This window comes from Bombina bombina, chromosome 2 (genome assembly GCF_027579735.1).
Source record: "Bombina bombina isolate aBomBom1 chromosome 2, aBomBom1.pri, whole genome shotgun sequence".
Taxonomy (NCBI): domain Eukaryota; kingdom Metazoa; phylum Chordata; class Amphibia; order Anura; family Bombinatoridae; genus Bombina; species Bombina bombina.
The window spans coordinates 69,052,734-69,077,461 of NC_069500.1; positions in this window are offsets into that span (position 1 = coordinate 69,052,734).

A 24,728-nucleotide genomic window follows, 5' to 3' on the forward strand; every position below is an offset into this window, starting at 1 on the left:
TTTCTCTGCTCTGGGATATTCCCTATCATTTCGGCTCGACGCCGGGATAACAAGACTACTGGACGAGTTTGGTCTGATGGAGGAGTATCTCACGAGCGTTACACAGTGAGCATGTTGGTGACCACAGTTACACTAGAGCAGTGCAATCTTTCAGGTAATTATACACGCGGTAGAGGAGGTCTCTCTCTCTATTCATAGACATCAGTAAAAATGCCATTGGAGTGAGAATGTTTGTGACCACAGTTACACTAGAGCAGTGCACATATTCAGGCAGAGAGCTGCTTGCAACACAGGAGTATCCATCCGGTGTGTGATCATAGTGTGCTGTGCGCATTGACACCTTGTTTGCTATTTTAATTATTTTATTTAAAGGACCAGTAAATACAATATATTTGCATAATCCACAAATGCATGATAAAAAGACAATTAAATAGAGCTTAGCCTGAGTAGCAGATTTTTTTCTATCATATTTCAGTTATGTCTATTTCCACTCCTCATGTTTCATGTGACAGCTGTCATCCAATCACAAATGTATATATGTGTGTATATATATCTATATATATATATATATATATATATATATATATATATCTCAATGTTAATATTTGCATAGGAAATTAGCACATCTAGGCAAGATTCCCCGCTTGCTTTTTCCCAGAAATGCCTCATATACAATGTTACCAATGCACAAGAGAATTCTGGGTAAGATATGCAAATTAGATATGCAAATTCTCAGTTTTTTTGCTTCAAAATACTGTTTTAACACAGCTATCCTTTTAACAGGATTATTGCAGCAAACCAGAAATCACTCACTAGACAGCCTGTTTCGTTCTTTTTGGAACTCATCAGTAGGAGATAGATTTCTGATTGCTGCATTGGTAAACCGATGCAGCAAATGCGGTCAAATAAAAAAAATCGTTCACTTTTTCACAAACTTTAGGTTTCTCACTGAAATTATTTACAAACAACTTGTGCAATTAATCCTGGCTTGCTCCAACCATTGTCCATTCCCAAACAACCATGGACACACATAACAATGGACTTCATTGTGGACCTTCCTTCTTTCGACCACCATACAGTTATCTGGGTTGTGGTGGACCGCTTTTCCAGACTGGCTCATTTCGTACCCCTAACCAAACTTCCTTCTGCTCAAGAATTATCGTCCCTTTTTCTCTTGCATGTGGTACGACTTCATGGCATTCCTGTGAATATTGTTTCCGATAGATGTCCACAGTTAATCTCTGCCTTCTGGAGAACCTTTTGTAAGTTGATTGGAACCACTGTTTCCTTGTTGTCTGGCTACCATCCTCAGCCCAATGGACTAACTGAGAGAGCAAACCAGGATCTTGAAGCCTACCTTAGAGCCTTTGTCAACGCTCGCCATACCAACTGGTCTGAGTTGCTACCCCTAGCTGAGCTGGCAAGAAACACTTATTGGCACTCTTCTCTTCAATGTTCTCCGTTTCAAGCCGCAGCAGGGTATCTACCTTGTGTCTTCCCTCTTTCAGCTCAGTCCACTGGGGTCCCTGCCGCAGACCGACACGTCACTGAACTCACCACTCACTGGCAACGTATTCGCTCTCAGCTGCGTTCAGCTGTCTCTAGATATAAGAAGTTTGCTGATCGTCATAGGGCTTCTGTACGTGCCATTCCAGTGGGTGAACGTGTTTGGATCTCTACTCGACATATTCGTCTATGTCAACCTTGTCACAAATTGGGGCCTAGGTTTATTGGTCCTTACAAGGTTCTGAAAAGACTGTCTCCAGTTGCCTACAAAGTGGCCTTGCCAAAAACCCTATGCATACATCCAGTCTTCCACATCTCACTACTTAAACCTTACATCAAGAATATATATACCCAGCTCCAAGCTACTCCTCCTCCGCTCCTGGTCCGTGGTGACCCCGAATATGAGGTAGCTAAGATCCTGGACTCCAGATACAGGCGCAGACAACTGCAGTATCTGATTCATTGGAAGGATTACTCCGTGGCAGATCGTTCCTGGGTTCCTGCCTGTGATGTGCATGCTCCATCTCTGGTCTCCAGATTCCATGCTGCTTATCCTTTGAGGCCAACTCTGGTTCCCAGAGGAAACTCTTGAGGAGGGGGCTATGTCACGCCATGCCGCTCTAGCCATTGCTAGGGGCGCGGCGTCTCCTTGCCTGCTCGTTGTAAGGGGCAGTGTCGGCTCAGATGCGTGCGGCGCTGACGTCATCGCCGCACGCTCCTGATGCCGGTCAGACCTCAGTGGTGCGAATCCTGCGCCTATTTAAACTTGCCACAAATGATCTGTCACTGCCCAAGTATAGGTGTTACTTTGTTTTCTCCTGGGTGTGACAGATCGTTCTTTCTAAGTGCCTAAATACCGTTACTGAACCTGTCTGCCTGACTACTCTCCTACCTTAACCCTTAAACTGCTGGATTGATTACTATTGCTGAACCTTCCTGTTTGACTACTCTATCTGCCTTAACCCTTAAACTGCTGGATTTATTACTGTTGCTGAACCTGCCTGTATGACTACTCTACCTGCCTTAGCCCTCAATCTGCTGGACTGCTTTACTGTTGCCAAACCCTGCCTTCCTGACCATTCTAGTGGTTTATCCTTGGACTGTTTTGCTGTTGCCAAACCCTGCCTGCCAGACCATTCTACTGGTTCATCCTTGGACTGCTCTGCTGTTGCCGCTGGGGACTGTCCTGCATGTGGTGAGTGCTGCCTTCCTCATCTCACTAACTTTCTCTGCTCTGGGATATTCCCTATCATTTCGGCTCGACGCCGGGATAACAAGACTACTGGACGAGTTTGGTCTGATGGAGGAGTATCTCACGAGCGTTACACAGTGAGCATGTTGGTGACCACAGTTACACTAGAGCAGTGCAATCTTTCAGGTAATTATACACGCGGTAGAGGAGGTCTCTCTCTCTATTCATAGACATCAGTAAAAATGCCATTGGAGTGAGAATGTTTGTGACCACAGTTACACTAGAGCAGTGCACATATTCAGGCAGAGAGCTGCTTGCAACACAGGAGTATCCATCCGGTGTGTGATCATAGTGTGCTGTGCGCATTGACACCTTGTTTGCTATTTTAATTATTTTATTTAAAGGACCAGTAAATACAATATATTTGCATAATCCACAAATGCATGATAAAAAGACAATTAAATAGAGCTTAGCCTGAGTAGCAGATTTTTTTCTATCATATTTCAGTTATGTCTATTTCCACTCCTCATGTTTCATGTGACAGCTGTCATCCAATCACAAATGTATATATGTGTGTATATATATATATATATATATATATATATATAAATCAATGTTAATATTTGCATAGGAAATTAGCACATCTAGGCAAGATTCCCCGCTTGCTTTTTCCCAGAAATGCCTCATATACAATGTTACCAATGCACAAGAGAATTCTGGGTAAGATATGCAAATTAGATATGCAAATTCTCAGTTTTTTTGCTTCAAAATACTGTTTTAACACAGCTATCCTTTTAACAGGATTATTGCAGCAAACCAGAAATCACTCACTAGACAGCCTGTTTCGTTCTTTTTGGAACTCATCAGTAGGAGATAGATTTCTGATTGCTGCATTGGTAAACCGATGCAGCAAATGCGGTCAAATAAAAAAAATCGTTCACTTTTTCACAAACTTTAGGTTTCTCACTGAAATTATTTACAAACAACTTGTGCAATTAATCCTGGCTTGCTCCAACCATTGTCCATTCCCAAACAACCATGGACACACATAACAATGGACTTCATTGTGGACCTTCCTTCTTTCGACCACCATACAGTTATCTGGGTTGTGGTGGACCGCTTTTCCAGACTGGCTCATTTCGTACCCCTAACCAAACTTCCTTCTGCTCAAGAATTATCGTCCCTTTTTCTCTTGCATGTGGTACGACTTCATGGCATTCCTGTGAATATTGTTTCCGATAGATGTCCACAGTTAATCTCTGCCTTCTGGAGAACCTTTTGTAAGTTGATTGGAACCACTGTTTCCTTGTTGTCTGGCTACCATCCTCAGCCCAATGGACTAACTGACGGCTAGATTTAGAGTTCGGCGGTAGATGGGCTGTTAACGCCACGCGTGTTTATGTCTAACGCACGTCATTGTTTGACTCCGGTATTTAGAGTTAATATAAGACCATCTAACGATGCTCCTAACGCGTGTATGTCACACGCGTAATCCTGCCCGCGTTAGACAGTCTCCCATAGAGATCAATGGGAAAGCAAATAAATTGCCTTTTTTCACCTAACACTCGATCTCGCGAGAATACGCACAGCTCGGTCATATGACGCATACCACATCATGCACAACAATAACACGCCGCAAATGTCACAACAACAATCAATCAACAAAGCACACAAGCATTACACATTCACAAGCGGGGGAAGTTTTAATACTATTTATACGGGGAATACGCATATACTTTAAGATGCGGAAAATCGCACAATAACAACAAGGATTAAAAAATATATACATACACTAGAAACAAAATCACATTCAATATCATTATATATTATGAAAAACATACATATACAACACTTCACGAAGAACACACCATCGCAAATTCACATTTAAAAAGAATACTTTTGGACAATGAAAGCGAAAACGAACACTATGACATCATCGCATTCTACACATTCCACAAATACCAACTCTAGATGAGCATGCGCAAATTCACACACCTAATACACATTGCAATAATAATAATTGCTAATAAAGCACACCTGAACACTAATTACAATGGAAATTGGGACATCATTAAACATTTACACAGGGTATATAAGCACCACACAAGCATGGCTTCTTTGACTGTGTTGCTGGTGGGTCTTTGGAGATTTAAGAATAGAGAGTTTGAGAATTTTTGAGAGTGAGTTAGTGTTAGCGTGAGAGAGTCAGTTGGTAGTGTTAGCGTGAGAGAGTCAGTTGGTAGTGTTAGCGTGAGAGAGTCAGTTGGTAGTGTTAGCGTGAGAGAGTGAGTGAGTTAGTGGGAGTTAGTGGGAGTGGGAGAGAGTCTGTTAGTGGGAGCGTGAGTGAGTTAGTGGGAGTTATTAGTGATAGTTGTTAGTGTGAGCGTCAGTTAGTGGTAGTTAGTGAGCGTTAGTGGGAGTGTTTGTTATTGAGAATTAGAAGTAGTGTGAGTTAGCGAGCGAGTGATTTATCTGTACACTTAACACATTTACACGCAAACACATTCAATACATACATACACTTATCAATAACACTACATACACTCCATACCCCCTACCCCCTCATACTACACTCCATACCCCATTCCTTGTAGTCCCATTCCCTTTCATCCCATTTACTCTCATCCCATACCCCATACCCATCCCATACCCATCCCCTAGTTACATTTAGTTTACATATCCTCCTTTTAGTCTTATTCTTTTCGTTTATTTAAATACTCCTTACCCTCTTTGTTTTTTTTACATCCCTCACACTTTAAGCACCTTTTTTGTCTTTTTAGTTCTTTATTTTGACCCCCTTTCATTTCATCACACTCACTTTTTGTTTGATTATTTGGGGTTTAGTTTAGGGAGGAGATGGAGGCCAGGCAGGGGACAGGTAGAGGGGGGAGTAGAGGGAGGGGGAGAGGAACAGGGCAGGAAGGGGGGCAGGAAGCGGGGGTGGAAGCGGTGGGTGGACCCAGCCACTTGGTTCAAGATGACCAAGTGGCTGGGCCCAGTGGCGGTCAGAGTAGGGCTTCACAGTCCGGGAAACAGAGGGCATCGTCACAGGGGAAGGCCAAGGCGACTAGGGAGGCGAGGTTTACGATGGAGGAGAAGGAGGCCCTCGTAGAGGCCTATATGGCCAGGCATAGGATGCTGCAGCACCAGAAGACTACCCCGACTGACAGGAGGAGGCTCTGGAACGAGATTAGGAATGCAGTCAATGCAGTGGGTGGCCGGAACCGGGATATGGATTCTATAAAACATCGGTACCGGGACTGTAAACTTGAACTTAAAAAAAAGTTAAGCCTGGAGGCCCGACATGCCGCAGGGACCGGTGGCGGCCCTGCCCTTGAAATGGAGTACTGCAGATGGGAGGAAATGTTGCGGCCCAGCATCTCCGAGGTGGAAGTAGTCGGTATCGGAGGAATCGATACCGGGAACCTGCCACTCTCATCTGACGGTAAGCTCATTGAACAATAATTTCACATACGAATGTATTTCAATGGACACTATACGCAAACATTTACTTTCATGATTGAGGTAGCGAATACAATTTGACAAAACATTCAAATGTACTTATATTAACTAATTTGCTTCATTCTTGAGATATATTTTAATGAAGAAATAGCCATGCACACGGTGAAACAATCACAGGAGGCAGCTATATTCAGCTAACAATCAGCATCTTATAAGCATATTTAGATATGCTTTTCAGCAAAGAATATCCAGAGAATGAAGCTAATTAGATAAGAAAAGTACATTCGAAAGTTGATACTAAATGTATGCTTCTAAATCATGAAAGATAAAACATTGGGTTTCATGTGTTAAGGATCAGATTAATGCTATTACGCTGTTTACACGCATTCTATTACTTTGCGGTTACATCAGTATCTAGGCTATAGGTTAGGTGTGCATTTAAACAGACTGAAAACAAACGCAAAAACATTCACATTGACCAGATATCACAAACACGGTTTAGAAAAAGCGGAAATCGTATTGATTGTTTGTTAGATTTCAAAGTGGATTAATGATTCTGCATTTGTAATTGTATCGTAAGCTAAGTCATTTAAACCTTTATTTGCAAATATGCTAATATATATATATATATTTTTTTTTTTTTTTTATTTATATACAGAGTCTGGGGACGAGGCAGCACAGCCTCCTGCATCTCCCCGGGATGAGAGTGGTGGTGAGGAATTCCCACTTCGGAGGGAAGAGGCCCCCCGTGACGAACAGCGCACGGGAGATGATGAAGAGGCCCCGGAAGCACAGGAGGATCCCGCTGAACCCGCGGAACCCGCGGTCCCTCAAAGACCCGCACTCCGCCGTGCACGGGCACCCCGCCGTGCACGGGTTCAACAGGCACAACAAGAAGAAATAGCGGAGGTGCGGGTTCTACTGGAGTACATAGACCAGATGCGTACCTCCCGGATAGAAAACATAGAAGGACGACGCAGAATACTTGATGGGCAGAATCAAATAATTCAAGGCCAAAATGAAATAATCAATATACTGAATAGAATACAAGAAGGACAAACAAGAATGTTTAATCTACATCAGGAAATGTTCACATTTTTCCGGGAGGCGCATGCTGGTCTACCTCCTGTTGCTGGGCCTCTTGTTGCTGGGCCTCTTGCTGCTGGGCCATCTCCTCCTGCCGGCCCATCTCATCCTCCTCCTCAGCCATCTACTCCTCCTCCTCCTCAGCCATCTACTCCTCCTCCTCCTCAGCCATCTTCTCCTCCTCATCCATCTTCTCCTCCTCCTCAGCCATCTACTCCTCACCTTGGTCGTCCCAGTACTCTTCCTTCCACTCCTCCCACAACAGCTCCAAGGAGGACTCTTCGGAGTCGGCAGTTGCCTCTCCCAGAGCCTCAGCCCCGTGGGAAGAGGGGAAGGAAGAGGAAGTAAGTATTTTTTTCAATCTTCAAATATTTTTTTTGTGTAATGGATAGGTATGTGATGATGTGGTTTTCATACACTTGTGGACCACACTCTGTATATAATCGACTTCTATGGGACCGGGTCCATGGAGGAAGATTCTTTGCAGAGTGTGGGTTATAAGTGTGTGAAAACCACATCATCACATGCCTATCCTTGTTCATGATATTGATTGGTTTCTGTGATGTGATGTCCAAACTGTTTCCCGAATCGCTAACTAAATTACCATAACAATTATCCATGATGGCATATTACTGTTTGAATGCCAATAACACAGCTTAAAGGGACAGTCAGAAAATTATTGATTACAAAGAAAACACTGTATTACGCATTATAAAGTTTGAAACAACAAAACATGGAGAAATACATGTGTGACTTATGTGCTTACCCTTGTATCTATGACTATGAAAAATGACCACTTATTTGTTGTTCTGACATAACAACATTTTAGATATCAATGATCAATACATGGTCAATAATATGCTGTATGAGCACAAGGTTTTACATATACAAATGCTATCCAAATGCCCTCTAGTGCTCAAATTGTATAATGATTACAAGCACTCTTCAAGATTTAAGAAATGAGCACACCAACCTCATAGGTTTAGAGAGCAAATGTAAATAAACCCAGACAAATGTTCAATTGTTGATAAACATTTGATATCCTTGATATTACAGAATTGACTTTTCGAATAATGTTTAAAAATTTTTTTTTCTAAACTGTCCCTTTAACAACATTACATATGCTAACACATATTTTAAGCTTGTTGGTATATCTACATGTACTTTGTAAAAAAAAAAATTTTTAAATAACATTTATATTGACGTGTTAAATAAAGTCTATTTTCTTTAAGAGACATTATTGTGTTAATATTTTATTGTAAATATTTTTATTTTAACAATGAATATGGTTTAAAGTCCTTTTAGGAGTGGGGGGGGGGGGGAAATATGCTAACAAAAATAAATTTGAAGATTAAACTATGTGGATCTCATACATGATACAAAAAACAACATTTGCATTCAAGGGACAGTATCCTATATTTTTTACATAACTGTATGTAATAGACACTACTACAAACAACAAGATTAACATATACTGATATCAATATTAAAAAGCTTCAAACACTTGCAAATAAAATAGGGTTAGCTATATTGAAAATATAGATGAACCACCATTACAACCGTAAAACAACACAATACCCCATCATTAACATATGAAAAGACCCTTTACACAAACTGGACAAAGCTGGAGATGGTACTCACATGAAACTCATTGGCTTTGCGAGGAGTAAGAAAATTACTTACATTTTATTACAACACAAGACAAAATAAACCGATTGGTTAAACAATGGACTATCTAACTAGAGACAAAATCAAATATTTTTATTTATAATGTGAGTGTCTAATGAACCTTTCATAAAATATACAACGAAATTACATTTAGAAGAAGTCGGCATCATATATTTAGCATATGATAAATGCATATTGATTACTTTATTCAAACACAATAGCGCATATTTATTAATTAGATATGTTCAACATTAAACACAACAGTAATTTTTCAGAAAAAGGAACATTGTTGACAAACATATTAAACATGGACTGGAGAGATTTGCACTTGCCTATAAATATCCTATGCATGAAAACATTTTGCTTTCGTTCGTTGATTCAACCAGACATCCAGCAAAAGAGAATGTGTTGGTCTTTATCAGCTACGGGTCAACAATGTAACATGATGCAAATAATACATATTCGCAAGCTTTGTAAAATTGCATGCAGTCACAAACGTTTTTAACGTGCACAAATATTGCGGGACTACGCAATCCAATTACACGTTTTTTTACCTTTACATGTTCCGTCTTAACATGGCGCTTCCTTGATCACGTAAGAACGCCATCCAATGAAAGGCACATTATTGATCACGTAAGAACGCACAAAAAAAAAAGGCGCATCCTTGATCGCGTCAAAACGCAATCCAATAAAAGGCATATTCATGATCACGTAAGAACGTCAGTCAATACAAGGAATCATTGGACAGCCTGGCAGGTGACGTCTTAAGCAACATGGCGCATCCGAGATCGCTGAAAAAACGCAGACAATACAAGGACTCAGTGACATCTTGGCATATCACTAAGAAACGTATTTATATTTTAGGAACTAGTATGTGTGTAGATTGCTATCTAGGAATGTCACCAAATCATGAATCATCTTTTCGGACTTGACTGTCCCTTGAACTATAGCTATGGTGTATATCTTTAACATTTAAAAGATACACATGAGAAATACATATGCCATTGATGTTTTAAGATATGTTTGGATTGTTGTTGAATAACAATAGTTATACATGTATTGATTAAACGTGTCATTTATTCAAGTTTAATTATTGTCAGCCTACCGATAGCCATATATGGGAGGAGATGTATTTAGTTAACATATTAGTTAACTAATATTCATCATCTACATTATTTGCATTACACACAGAGATTGATTTGGTTACACTTTGACAATAATATAGATTTGAAAATGAAATACAGGTGCTGTCAACATTACAATAAGATTGTTTATTAATAAAAATATATGTCCTTGTTCTTGTAAAAAGGACAAAAACGCTTTACAAATGGAAATACATTCATTTACAATAGTGATCAACATCACTTAAAGGGACATTATTTTGTTTTTAAAAAGAGCATACACATAGTCAATACTATTTAAATAAAATTAACACTTTACAGGGATTATATCATTGTATCAATACTCAGATCATTTGGTAAAGGTGCATCAATTCATGCAGAGTTTATAAATACACACATGGATCTGAACATTTAAATATACATATATACACAAATACAAAAATATATATATACATATATAAAGAAATTACTCTGCTAATCATAATCAGGCAATGATAGAGCTAAGAGAAAATAATATAAACACAAATAATAAGATTACATTGGAGATGTTAATCTTAAAGTCATTTACTATTGTCTTACATATATGATTTCATTATAACAAATATATTTGTTAGGTCCCTTTAAGGATAAACAACATAAACTAGAGCTTTCAAAAAATAACAGGAAGAATGAGGACAAAGATTTGTGAAATAAAATTTATTTTATTAGTATGTAAGAAAACATACACAACGTTTATAAATAATCTTGTAAAAATAATGAATATATGAGCCATATGACAAGGTAACACAGTGCATCACAGTCCATGAAGAGAGTTGACAAGGGCCACCATAGCCCCATTGGAGACACATGGCAAGGTAACAGAGTGCATCACAGTCCATGAAGAGAGTTGCCAAGGGCCACCATAGCCCCATTGGAGACACATGGCAAGGTAACACAGTGCATCACAGTCCATGAAGAGAGTTGCCAAGGGCCACCATAGCCCCATTGGAGACACATGGCAAGGTAACAGAGTGCATCACAGTCCATGAAGAGAGTTGCCAAGGGCCAGCATAGCCCCATTGGAGACACATGGCAAGGTAACACAGTGCATCACAGTCCATGAAGAGAGTTGCCAAGGGCCACCATAGCCCCATTGGAGACACATGGCAAGGTAACACAGTGCATCACAGTCCATGAAGAGAGTTGCCAAGGGCCACCATAGCCCCATTGGAGACACATGGCAAGGTAACAGAGTGCATCACAGTCCATGAAGAGAGTTGCCAAGGGCCAGCATAGCCCCATTGGAGACACATGGCAAGGTAACACAGTGCATCACAGTCCATGAAGAGAGTTGCCAAGGGCCAGCATAGCCCCATTGGAGACACATGGCAAGGTAACAGAGTGCATCACAGTCCATGAAGAGAGTTGCCAAGGGCCAGCATAGCCCCATTGGAGACACATGGCAAGGTAACACAGTGCATCACAGTCCATGAAGAGAGTTGCCAAGGGCCAGCATAGCCCCATTGGAGACACATGGCAAGGTAACACAGTGCATCACAGTCCATGAAGAGAGTTGCCAAGGGCCAGCATAGCCCCATTGGAGACACATGGCAAGGTAACAGAGTGCATCACAGTCCATGAAGAGAGTTGCCAAGGGCCAGCATAGCCCCATTGGAGACACATGGCAAGGTAACACAGTGCATCACAGTCCATGAAGAGAGTTGCCAAGGGCCACCATAGCCCCATTGGAGACACATGGCAAGGTAACAGAGTGCATCACAGTCCATGAAGAGAGTTGCCAAGGGCCAGCATAGCCCCATTGGAGACACATGGCAAGGTAACACAGTGCATCACAGTCCATGAAGAGAGTTGCCAAGGGCCACCATAGCCCCATTGGAGACACATGGCAAGGTAACAGAGTGCATCACAGTCCATGAAGAGAGTTGCCAAGGGCCAGCATAGCCCCATTGGAGACACATGGCAAGGTAACACAGTGCATCACAGTCCATGAAGAGAGTTGCCAAGGGCCACCATAGCCCCATTGGAGACACATGGCAAGGTAACACAGTGCATCACAGTCCATGAAGAGAGTTGCCAAGGGCCACCATAGCCCCATTGGAGACACATGGCAAGGTAACAGAGTGCATCACAGTCCATGAAGAGAGTTGCCAAGGGCCAGCATAGCCCCATTGGAGACACATGGCAAGGTAACACAGTGCATCACAGTCCATGAAGAGAGTTGCCAAGGGCCACCATAGCCCCATTGGAGACACATGGCAAGGTAACAGAGTGCATCACAGTCCATGAAGAGAGTTGCCAAGGGCCAGCATAGCCCCATTGGAGACACATGGCAAGGTAACACAGTGCATCACAGTCCATGAAGAGAGTTGCCAAGGGCCACCATAGCCCCATTGGAGACACATGGCAAGGTAACAGAGTGCATCACAGTCCATGAAGAGAGTTGCCAAGGGCCAGCATAGCCCCATTGGAGACACATGGCAAGGTAACACAGTGCATCACAGTCCATGAAGAGAGTTGCCAAGGGCCACCATAGCCCCATTGGAGACACATGGCAAGGTAACAGAGTGCATCACAGTCCATGAAGAGAGTTGCCAAGGGCCAGCATAGCCCCATTGGAGACACATGGCAAGGTAACACAGTGCATCACAGTCCATGAAGAGAGTTGCCAAGGGCCAGCATAGCCTCATTGGAGACACATGACAAGGTAAAAGAGTGCAACAGGCACAACAATAAACTGATAAAAAGGCCAAATGGCAAGAATATAAATACTAATTCAACATGTGGACGGAGGATTATTATCTGCCACCATGGAGCATATCCAGATCCTCCACTTACTGGTCATCATCTTCATTGTCCTGTGCATGTCCAGCTCCAGATTCAGGCCTTGAACGTAATTGCATAATTTCACGCAGAGTCAAGTCCTGAACCTGGAGCTGGGCCTGCATGGTGTTGTTCATCCCTCTCAGGACATCTGCGTTCCTCAACACGGCCTGCTCTACTCTTGCTATCCCTTCTAGCATGAGCCATGCTGAGTCACAGCCTAAAATAAAATAAAATTAAATATTAAGGATAATTACACAACAGAATAAAATATTTTAATACATACATTGTCATCATAAAGAAAAATAATTATTTACATACATTATTTTTCATATATTCTTTACACATGAATTAGGTTATTCAGACAGACAGAAATCATTAAAGGCTCATGTTACTCAAACATGTTGTCCCCTTTAATTGGTTTTAGATGATCCACTTATACAGCTTGAGTGTATCAAATCTTGTTAAAGGATTTACATTGTACTTACATCAGCAATTTAAAAATTCAATTTAGACTGTGGTAGGCACACCTATCCTTAAACATTTTGGCATTGAGGACAAGCTGTGTAAACATAGCAACCAGAAGAAATTAAATTCCCACTGGGTTAGACAAGAGATAATGTATCCACATTTGTACATAAAATTTTGGATCCAAGTAGTGGTGTTTGGTATATGTAGTGATATCCAATTAAAGGGACAATGAACCTAAATATTTAATGGACTGATTCAGATAGAGCATGACATGACAAATCTTTAGAAATTACACATATTCATTATATGTTTTAATTGTCAAGCTATATTTTGAATGCAAGAATGTTGGTTTTTATGGAAGCCAATATTTGTTGATGAACTTTGTTTGTGCATGCTGGTTGATGGATACATTCATCCAACAATAAATAAATGATGGCCACATTTATTGTTTAAACTAATTATAGGAATAAGTTGTTTTCCATAAATATATCAAGAGAATGACGAATAATTCATAAGAGTATTCTATTATACATTGGCTTAACATTGCATGCTGGATTTGAATCACAATTTAACCAATTTAACTTCACTGTACCTTTAAGTATCTTATAAAGTGTATTTAGAATGATACTTACAGCTGTGCCTGGGAAGGACAATCTGACACCCAGGACAATGAAGGTTTAAACAGGGGGGAGGGATGGGATTGGCTTGGGGAGGGATGGGAATGGCTTGGGGAGGGATGGGAATGGCTTGGGGAGGGATGGGAATGGCTTGGGGAGTGGTGAGCTGCTGCTCCAGGGTAGGCCGTACAGCTGGGGAGTGAGGAGTTTGGGTCTGGACAGCTGTACGGGCCAGAATACGGGGAGAGCGGCGAAGGGGGGTGTATGGGCGTTTTTTGGGAGGGACAGGATATGAAATATGGGAAGGGCTGGCAGTGGTCGGGGCATGGACATGAGTTTGGTGATGGGAAGGGCTCTGGGTGTGTGCAGAGGTGTGGCCATGGTCAGGGGTGTGTGCACGGGGAGGGGTCTGTGACTGGGCAGGGGCGGAATCCAGATGACCAGAAGTGGTGGATCCATCTGAAAATGTAAAAGAAATATATTAACATCTCATACATCCTGACATCAAATCAACGCATTTCAAATTGATTATGTTTTCAATATACTTCGAAGTGTGTTTGAATCTGTAAACTATTCTGAAATGAGGATATGGTATCTATATAGGCACTCAGATGAATCTCAATGACTGTCTGTACAATGTGAAACTTATTATTGTGTTTTTGCATGGAATATGCATGTGACATAATGATGGCATGAATTATATATTCTTAAAAAAATATATACAAGCAGATTTTCATGCTGCCTGATATAGAAAGGGGGCAGTAGTGTATTTGAACAGACAAATAATATTCCTTTTTAAAGGGAAAAAGCTGTAGACTTTGAATGTCTTCAATAAAATGATTTCAAACTAAGAAACATGTTGGAAACATGATAGATATATTTCACATACCATCAGACTCCAAGGCAGCCTCTTCCTCCTCCATCCCACATGTGACATCAATCTCTGTAAAACATAACATGTTGTGTACACCTTAAGATCAGATATTATAACATATGTTACTGTTGCTCAAATACGCACATCAATGTTGCATTAAAGATATACACACACAAAGTTATGATTTACATCATTTAGATGGAGCATACAAATGACAATAGATTTGTTATTGTCAATAAATCAGAATATTAATGTATTGTTTGTCTTAATGTTAAATTCATAAAAGCATAGTACATAGAACATTTAAGATTTCTCATGTGTGTATCACTTGATGACTGTTGTCAAAAAAACAAATTGAAAAAAACATATGTTAGACATCTTATGAATAACAAATGTGTAGACTAATAAAGTAGAAATTATTAAGCGCTCAATATAAAAAATAAATATATAAACAGAAGATAAATTCTATGTTTTTTTATAATGTTATGCTTCATCGGAATCATGATCATAATATTGATTAGCAATACACCTTCAATTACATATAAATGAGTCAATGGACTTACCAGGAGACCGCAAAGGCGGCTCTATGTCACTGCTGGATTCCTGTGGGCTTCCCACACCAACTCTCTCTATGAATGATATAGATATATATTATTAAACACATTTTGGATATCACTAAATCACATCTGTCTAGAATTTTATCATTAATCAACTTTAAAATGTGAAGAATAGAGCAGTCATTACACCAGAAAATGCTTGATTGAATCAAGGGGATTCTGTAAACATATCTGTATTGAACATATGTTTAATGTCAGACTACATTAGACATCAAATTCATCTCAGATGCTGCTATTGCATATCTAAATATACCCAATGATCAATGTTCTTAACCCTTTAAGGACACAGCTTTCACTTAGCTCAATTGTTTTATGACGGAATTATTCCGTCATATGTCCTTAAGAAGTTACAAGAATACACACAAACCACATATTGAGGAGCATCTGTTGACAAATCTAAACAAACATGTGTCACATCGACCCATTTTTTCAATGTACAGTAATCTTGTTTAGGACACAACACATATTTATCACAATACATAACAAACTTGATTATTACAAATATGTAATCATGGTGCTGTTAGAGTATGCAGATATCTATAAAGTAACTCCAACAGATAATTAGATTTATATATCAATAGTTTTTAATAAAAATAATGTAAAGATGAATGAATCTATTTTGTCTTAAAGGGACACTGACATGATTAATTTAAATAATTGATTTCTATGTTCAAAATGTAAAAAATGATTTAACATTGACTCCTATTATAATTAGAATGTTGTTCGATATTAATCTTAAAGGCAGATAAGGAATATTGGATTCAATAAATATTGTTTGTTGAAGGTATCCACCAATCATCAATATAAACCCAGGTTGGTCAACAAATATTTAGATGCACATAAACGTACTTTCTTTATTTTAAACTACATTTAGCAATAGAATATGTCACATATGATGATAGTATTATATTTTATGTTTATTAATATTGCATACTGTATGTGAAAGACAATATTAATAATTGTAGCTCAGTATCCCTTTAATCTAAAATTAAATAGATTCCACAATGTTGTTGTTTGTTAATGAATTATCTACTCCATATGTTGATGTAATGAATGGTATTGAGCATGCAATTAAAATCAAATATGTTATTTAAGGATATCCGAATAATTATATAATTTTCATCTATTAAATAGACATTACATATAAATATTGAACAATGTGTATTTAGTATGTAATGTTCATTCCATGTTTCTAAGACAAATGTCAATTAAAATGAGACATACCATACTGTGACAAGCCCTGGCTTGAGGATCCAGCAGCCACATCCATATCTGTAATATATTAAATGAGGATTGCATATCATTAATACTAATCATGCCATGTTTAAAATATTTACATTAATATCAAATCAATAGAAAAATATTAATCCTTTGGTAGTCCCATGAGTTAATAGTTTCCGCAATTAAATTAATGATAAATATATCCTGGACTCTTATTTTCAATCAGTTGTGTTGTTTACTGTATCTTTAAGAATATCTGCTTGTTATTACATAATCATCAATTGATGGCCATATGTTATAATTTATTAGTATTATTCGTTTTTTATTAGATATAATATTTAAAATAAGAATACTGTATTCTTCACTAATCTAAGAATTTCCATTTAATTTTTAACAACATGTATAAAGCAATGCCACTTTCCGCAAACCCATGTTAACGTGGATGAGAAATGCCATTTTCGCGATCATTGCGCAATGATTCCAAGCGGAATTACGCATCCGTCATTTGAACAACATGTATAAAGCAATGCCACTTTCCGCAAACCCATGTTAACGTGGATGAGAAATGCCATTTTCGCGATCATTGCGCAATGATTCCAAGCGGAATTACGCATCCGTCATTTGAACAACATGTATAAAGCAATGCCACTTTCCGCAAACCCATGTTAACGTGGATGAGAAATTACATTTCCGCTCTGTGATGCATATTCTGTAGAGCGCAAGAAACATCATTCCTATTTCATGTGTCAATAATCTAAAATCAGATATCTAAACATCATATGTAGTGTATGTTGTGAGATCTGTATAGGTTTAGTATCTGACTAAATACACATTTTTGATTTTTAAAATTATAAATATTATATGAAGTTGGATAATTACCTGGTTCAGATTCTCTATCGTCTCCTCCCAGGCCACCGGACGGAGAAGCATCTGCCCTGTCCCCCGCGTCAGGACTTTGAGATCCCGCAGCTGGGAGGGAAGAAGAGGAGGCCGAGGATGGCGAGGATCTAAATCTTTTGGGGACCCGGAGATTGAGGAGCTCGCATAAAGTCACCTCATAAGGGAGTAGGTACAGTTTCCGCGGGGCCTTTCTTTGGCCCCCTCTTTTACGGGCTTGTACCCAGTCCCTTATGAGGTTGACTTTTTTCGATAAACGCAACCTCATATCTCCGAATCTCCTCATGATCTGATCCTGGGTCCTCTGGACGTCACACACCAATCTAACCGCATTGGTGATAGACTCCCAGAGGGCCTTCTTAACAGGCGCATCTGTCGAGCTCCTCTTGTTCCCAAACAGCTGGGGATAAAAGTCCTTGACGGCGTGGACCAGTGCAGCGCTCTCCTCCTTGGTGAACCTGGGAACTGACATGCCTGCTGGGTTGTCCAATAAATATATTATAATAATATAAACTGCCTGCAGGCATTAGAGAACTGACAAAGATGGCAACGTGTAATGGACTTTTATATGGTGAAGTAAACATGAGATGCACCATGGGACAATTTATCTGTACATCTGATTGGATAAAAGTTTGAAATATTGTTATAATGTCTGTGAGACCATCCTGACTCAAGTTGTGTTTGTGTGATGAACTCTGATTGGCCGTTCCTTAATGTTTCATATCTTAGTAACTTCCTTACACATACCGCTTGGTGGTGCTGTAACTTCATTTTTCATGTAGACTTATTTGTAACTCATGGGCCTGTCATGCGGATATGTGTGACGCAGATTTAATATCCGGGATCCGTGAAATATTAATGATTAAATACTCTTTAAAATCTAATCCTGTCACATTATTAATGTTGTAGACATTTCTCGGTTTAATAACGGTCTGTTTCTTTAATACAAATACACATTTAATATTGTATGTCTTTATTGTTCTTTAAATAAATTGATTGTGAAGTATTGACATTGCTCTATTAAATGTATTTATAATGCACATTGATTGTGTGCTATTGCGTGACATTACACTAATGTTTAAAAATGCTAATCTGGTGTTTGAAGATGCGTTTCCCACGCAATATTTATTAATGTTAAAATTCCGGTTAGAATGTCAGTAACTTGGATAATCTGTTTATAAATGTTAAACTACAGCTTTGTTATTCGCAAATAAACCTCGAGCTTGGATTTCTCTGAAGTGCTCATATATGTTATTGTGCAATGGCGTATTTAGTTTTAAAGAGACATTACAAACAAACAATTGTATCAAATGATCTGTAGAGATAGAAGATTGTTTAGACTTTAAACTGTAAATCATTTTCTCTTAGTATTTATATATCCTCAACAGAAGAAATTTAAATGCACATGGTTGAGACAATCACATAAGGCATCTCTGTGCATCCACCAATCTTCATCTACTGAGCCTATCTCGATATGCTTTTCAAGCAAAGTATGTCAAGATAGGAAGAGAAGTAAATACACTCTTTAAATCTCTTAAAGGGACACTGTCCAAACAAATTTACCATTGGTGATTGAGCATGAAATGTTAATCAACTTTATTATTTAATACGATTATCAAATGTTAAGTTATCTTGTTATGTTTCTTTGCAAATCAATAATGATATTTTATATTACGGACAATTGTTTAATAAAAACCTGGGTTGTCCTTGACGATTGTTGCATCAATTATTCCAAACAATCAAGTTCTGTCCAGAGTACTGAAGCAAAGAAATTAGCTATTTACTGCCTTATTTCTAAAGTAATGATAGCAACATCACAATGAGCATTCATAATATGAGACAAGTTTTAAAGTTGATTAAAATAGAATACTCATTCAGAATGTATAAATCATTGTTTTTTTAAATGGCTACCTTTAACTATATTTTGAGTTCATGTCCCTTTAAATAAACATTTAACAATAATGCTTAATATATCATAAACCTAGGCACCTTCATTTTGCTAAATGAGTCTAACATATGAGTAAAGCAAATTTAGATGAACTTCTAGATTGTTTTACACACTGACTGAAATATATTTATTAAATGAGGTCTTTTTTAGCCTTCAGCGTAGAGGGACATTAATCTATATGTTATGTATGCATTTTGTATAATAATCTTATATTTGACCAACTTAATATGTTTTGTTATTCAATCATTATATTGTAATTATATATATATTCGTGGATTAAATACATCTCTACATAGGCTATTTTGATGCTGATTGTTGTTTGCATATAGATGCCTTATATCATTGACTAAGATATGTGCATTTATTTGTATTTTAACAAGTATATTTAAAGACTGAATGTAATTCTATAGTACATTCTAAATATGTTTAAATTCTTGTATGATATTTGTTACAATGTATACAAAATATACATTTTGAATGACCCCTTTAAGGACACAAACATATTGTATTTTGATTTAACATTGACAAAATAAACTAAAGGGGAAATTACATTCTATATAGATATTTGATGTCTAACCCAAGAGGTAAGATTGTAATAAATACATAATATTACTAAGTATAGTTAAATGACTCCACTAGAAAATTACATAGATTAACCTGGCATCCAATAAATAATTTTGTAAAAATATCAAGTTAAATGACCTACCATTTATAAATGTAATAATTGTAAAATATTTTCTAATAATGTTTTGAGATACCTAAGGAAGATACATGATCTTATACAATTCTTTTTACATTCAACAACACTGTCACTTTCATGTAATTTAACCACTTCACCTTATTAAATGTTAAAACAATCATAATATTAATACATATCCTAAATATTTTTAATATATACTTTTTAAATATAAAAGCATTGAAGAATCTGACTCCCCAATTAATGTTAAAAGATATATTTTAATATTCTCTGAAGATTTTTATTTTCTACTATTAATGCATTATTTTCTCTTATGCATGTGCTTGTCAAATAGCCAACTACCAGTCATGGGAGTCCAAGTTTTATTTATTTACAGATTATATTGATATATATTAGAATCTGTTAAAAATAAACATATATTTAATTTAAAATAATTAAATATTCCAGGAAGTCATCAGATGCCAATCTGAAATTAAAAATAATAAAAATGGAACAAAGTTAATACACACGTTGTAAAATATTCATAAAATACATTTAAAATCATATGGTGTCTATGCTCTAACTTTGATCAACATTTTTTAAAGATAATCATTACATTGATTTTAAATTAATGAAATACATACACCATTATATTGTTGATTAAAAATTATATTTAAATATCAAAAATTAAAATTATACATAATAATGTATATCACATGTAAACAATATATGTATGCTGAACATAAATGTAATATTTCATGTCCATTCAAATACCTCTATATCAACTATAATATGTATTCCTTTTTCTGATTGTGATCCCTAAATATCTAATTATGAACTAAATATGACTAATGTATGTAAGCTACTAATATTCTACAGTCTTCACTAGCATGCATTGGTACACCAACCTGGACAATGCATGGTCTTTGAAAGTCAATTCAGGGGTAAACAGTTGATCTTCAATAGGTGTCTTATTCATCAGTTCATTAAATAGAGGACTGGGAAATACCATCTAAAAAAGTACAATCATCTAAGTGTCTGATTGTGATCCCTAAATATCTAATTAATAACAAAATATGACTAATGTATGTAAGCTACTAATATTCTACAGTCTTCACTAGCATGCATTGGTACACCAACCTGGACAATGCATGGTCTTTGAAAGTCAATTCAGGGGTAAACAGTTGATCTTCAATAGGTGTATTATTCATCAGTTCATTAAATAGAGGACTGGGAAATACCATCTACAAAATAGAAAATCATCTAAGTGTCTCCAATAGGATGTCTCCACAGCCTTATTCTATCAAATAGTTTGCACTTACCATGTGAACATGTATTTGTATGGTTTTCAAGGTCAGCAGAATTGAAATATAATGCCAGACATGATCCCATTGGTATACTTCAATTTCAATCTTGGCTTTTTCCCCACTGTCAGTCTTGGAAATCTTCACTGTCAGGCTTCAAATTGTTCCCTTTCAGTCTTTAGATTAAGTCATCTCCCTAATGTAAGAAATTATATATAAAGATTTCATACAAGTGTGTGAATAAGTTCTGTACCCCTCTCCCACCCCCCATTTCATAATAAATATCTATCACTAGCTTACTAAGCCTGTGTATGAACCTGTGTTATTTTCTATCAAGTGTGAAGATGAGTCATATTGAGCAGAACAAACCTCTGTGTGACATTGAACCATAGTCATTCTAGAGTATCCCTTTCTGATTATGTACATTTTAAGTAATGTGTAAACAAAGTTATATTTTTTAAAATGTATGCCATATGATGTATTTGTGTACAAATCATGCCAGCAACAGTCCATACATTTCTACTTACCATCTGATGTCCTCTTTAAAAACCAGGTGGCAAAGACTCGCTATAGGACCCAATGCCCAGAGCATCACCTATATTATGAGAAATAAAGATTATTCTAACATTTGATCAATACTAACATGTTTGCACAATTCTCTACTTGTCATTTCCCTAGAGTTCACATCTATTGAAAATACTCCAGTGTAACTTCTATTATTTACCGTCTAAAGTGGCGGTTGATGACGTCTGCTCTGACATCAAGTCCCTCGTCCTGGAATTCCCCCTCTAGAACAGGATCATCCTCCTCATCTCTGAGGAGGTCTCTGTCCACCGGGACGGCCTGCAGCATCCCAGCCCGCTGTGCAATATTATGCAGGACGCTACAGGCTACAACGATCTTAGCCACCTTCTTTGGGTTGTACTGGAGTGCTCCTCCAGAACGGTCCAGGCACCTGAATCTCATCTTCAGGAGCCCGAACATCCTTTCAACCACCGCCCTGGTTCTCTTATGAGCCCTATTGTAGCGCTCCTCAGACACATCAGTTGGGCTACGCAAGGGGGTAATGAGCCAAGGCCGGCTCATGTACCCAGAATCACCTATAAATTTAGAACAAAACATAATTCAAACAGAATACTTAAACTAGTATATTGTTGTATAAATATATTTGTTAAAAACCATAATCCATATTAAAAGTTGTCAGAAAGATAAAATAAAAAAAATAAATTTATATATAAATCTGTATCTTGGCATTTCATCTAAGACATGCTACATATGCGTATTTCTCCTAAACCAAACCTTGTGTAAAATGCTAACTACATGGTTACATTGCATTCTCTATCTGAACACTTAAGGTAAGACATGCTACATATCTGCATTTCAATAAAAATAGACATTAGCAGAAATAGACAATGACAGGGTTAAATTGCATGAGATAATATCTTGCCTTTTCATCTAAGACATGCTACATATGCGTATTTCTCCTAAACCAAACCTTGTGTAAAATGCTAACTACATGGTTACATTGCATTCTCTATCTGAACACTTAAGGTAAGACATGCTACATATCTGCATTTCAATAAAAATAGACATTAGCAGAAATAGACAATGACAGGGTTAAATTGCATGAGATAATATCTTGCCTTTTCATCTAAGACATGCTACATATGCGTATTTATCCTAAACCAAACCTTGTGTAAAATGCTAACTACATGGTTACATTGCATTCTCTATCTGAACACTTAAGGTAAGACATGCTACATATCTGCATTTCAATAAAAATAGACATTAGCAGAAATAGACAATGACAGGGTTAAATTGCATGAGATAATATCTTGCCATTTCATCTAAGACATGCTACATATGCGTATTTCTCCTAAACCAAACCTTGTGTAAAATGCTAACTACATGGTTACATTGCATTCTCTATCTGAACACTTAAGGTAAGACATGCTACATATCTGCATTTCAATAAAACTAGACATTAGCGGAAAAAGACAATGACAGGGTTAAATTGCATGAGATAATATCTTGCCATTTCATCTAAGACATGCTACATATGCGTATTTCTCCTAAACCAAACCTTGTGTAAAATGCTAACTACATGGTTACATTGCATTCTCTATCTGAACACTTAAGGTAAGACATGCTACATATCTGCATTTCAATAAAACTAGACATTAGCGGAAAAAGACAATGACAGGGTTAAATTGCATGAGATAATATCTTGCCATTTCATCTAAGACATGCTACATATGCGTATTTCTCCTAAACCAAACCTTGTGTAAAATGCTAACTACATGGTTACATTGCATTCTCTATCTGAACACTTAAGGTAAGACATGCTACATATCTGCTTTTCAATAAAACTAGACATTAGCGTCGGTAAATAACAAATGGTTAAATTTAATCCTATAGCTGAACATGACGCTAACAGTTAAAAAATACAGGGGCAATTGTCAAAATAATTAACCATGTTGAGCACAAATACTCACCAACGAGATAACCAGGGGGCATTTGTCTTTCCTCAAACTGTCTCCACAGGGACGACAGAGAGAGGATGCGGGCATCATGACAAGCCCCTCCAAAATTCGCATACACATGCATAATCCTCATCCGTGCGTCACAAACATACTGCACGTTGAGGCTATGAAAATGTTTGCGATTTCTGAAGGGCAAGTCATCAATTGGAGCACGCAGCGCAATGTGGGTACAATCAATGGCTCCCAAGACATTGGGCAATTGAGCAATATCAAAGAATTCCCGCTTCAGGCGCCTCCAATCACCATCATTCTGTGGGAATCCTATGTATTGCTTACTGATACGTACCATGGCGTTCAGAAAGTTATCAAACACCCCAGAGAATGTACCTTGAGCCAGGCCATGCATGTACAGTTCTCCGGATTGAAAACTCCCTGAGGCCAGGACGTATAGACAGCTTAGCATCTTACTCATGGGGGGAACAGCAGTCCTTATTTGTATACGTGGCTCCAAATGAGGTTTAAGAAGCTCGTAAAGGCCAATGAGCTGTTCGCGATCGAGCCGATACTTATCAAAAACCTCAAAGTCACTCATGTTTTCCAAGGTGGGTCTCACCCTGTAGACACGAGGACCTCGAACCAGACGACCCCTTCGTCTCGGTCTGAGCCGCCGAGGCTGCCTGATTCGACCAACAGCTAGTTCGCCAATAGCACCACCAGCAGCGTCTACCATGTCATCGTCATCCATCTTTCAAAACAGCGTAACAA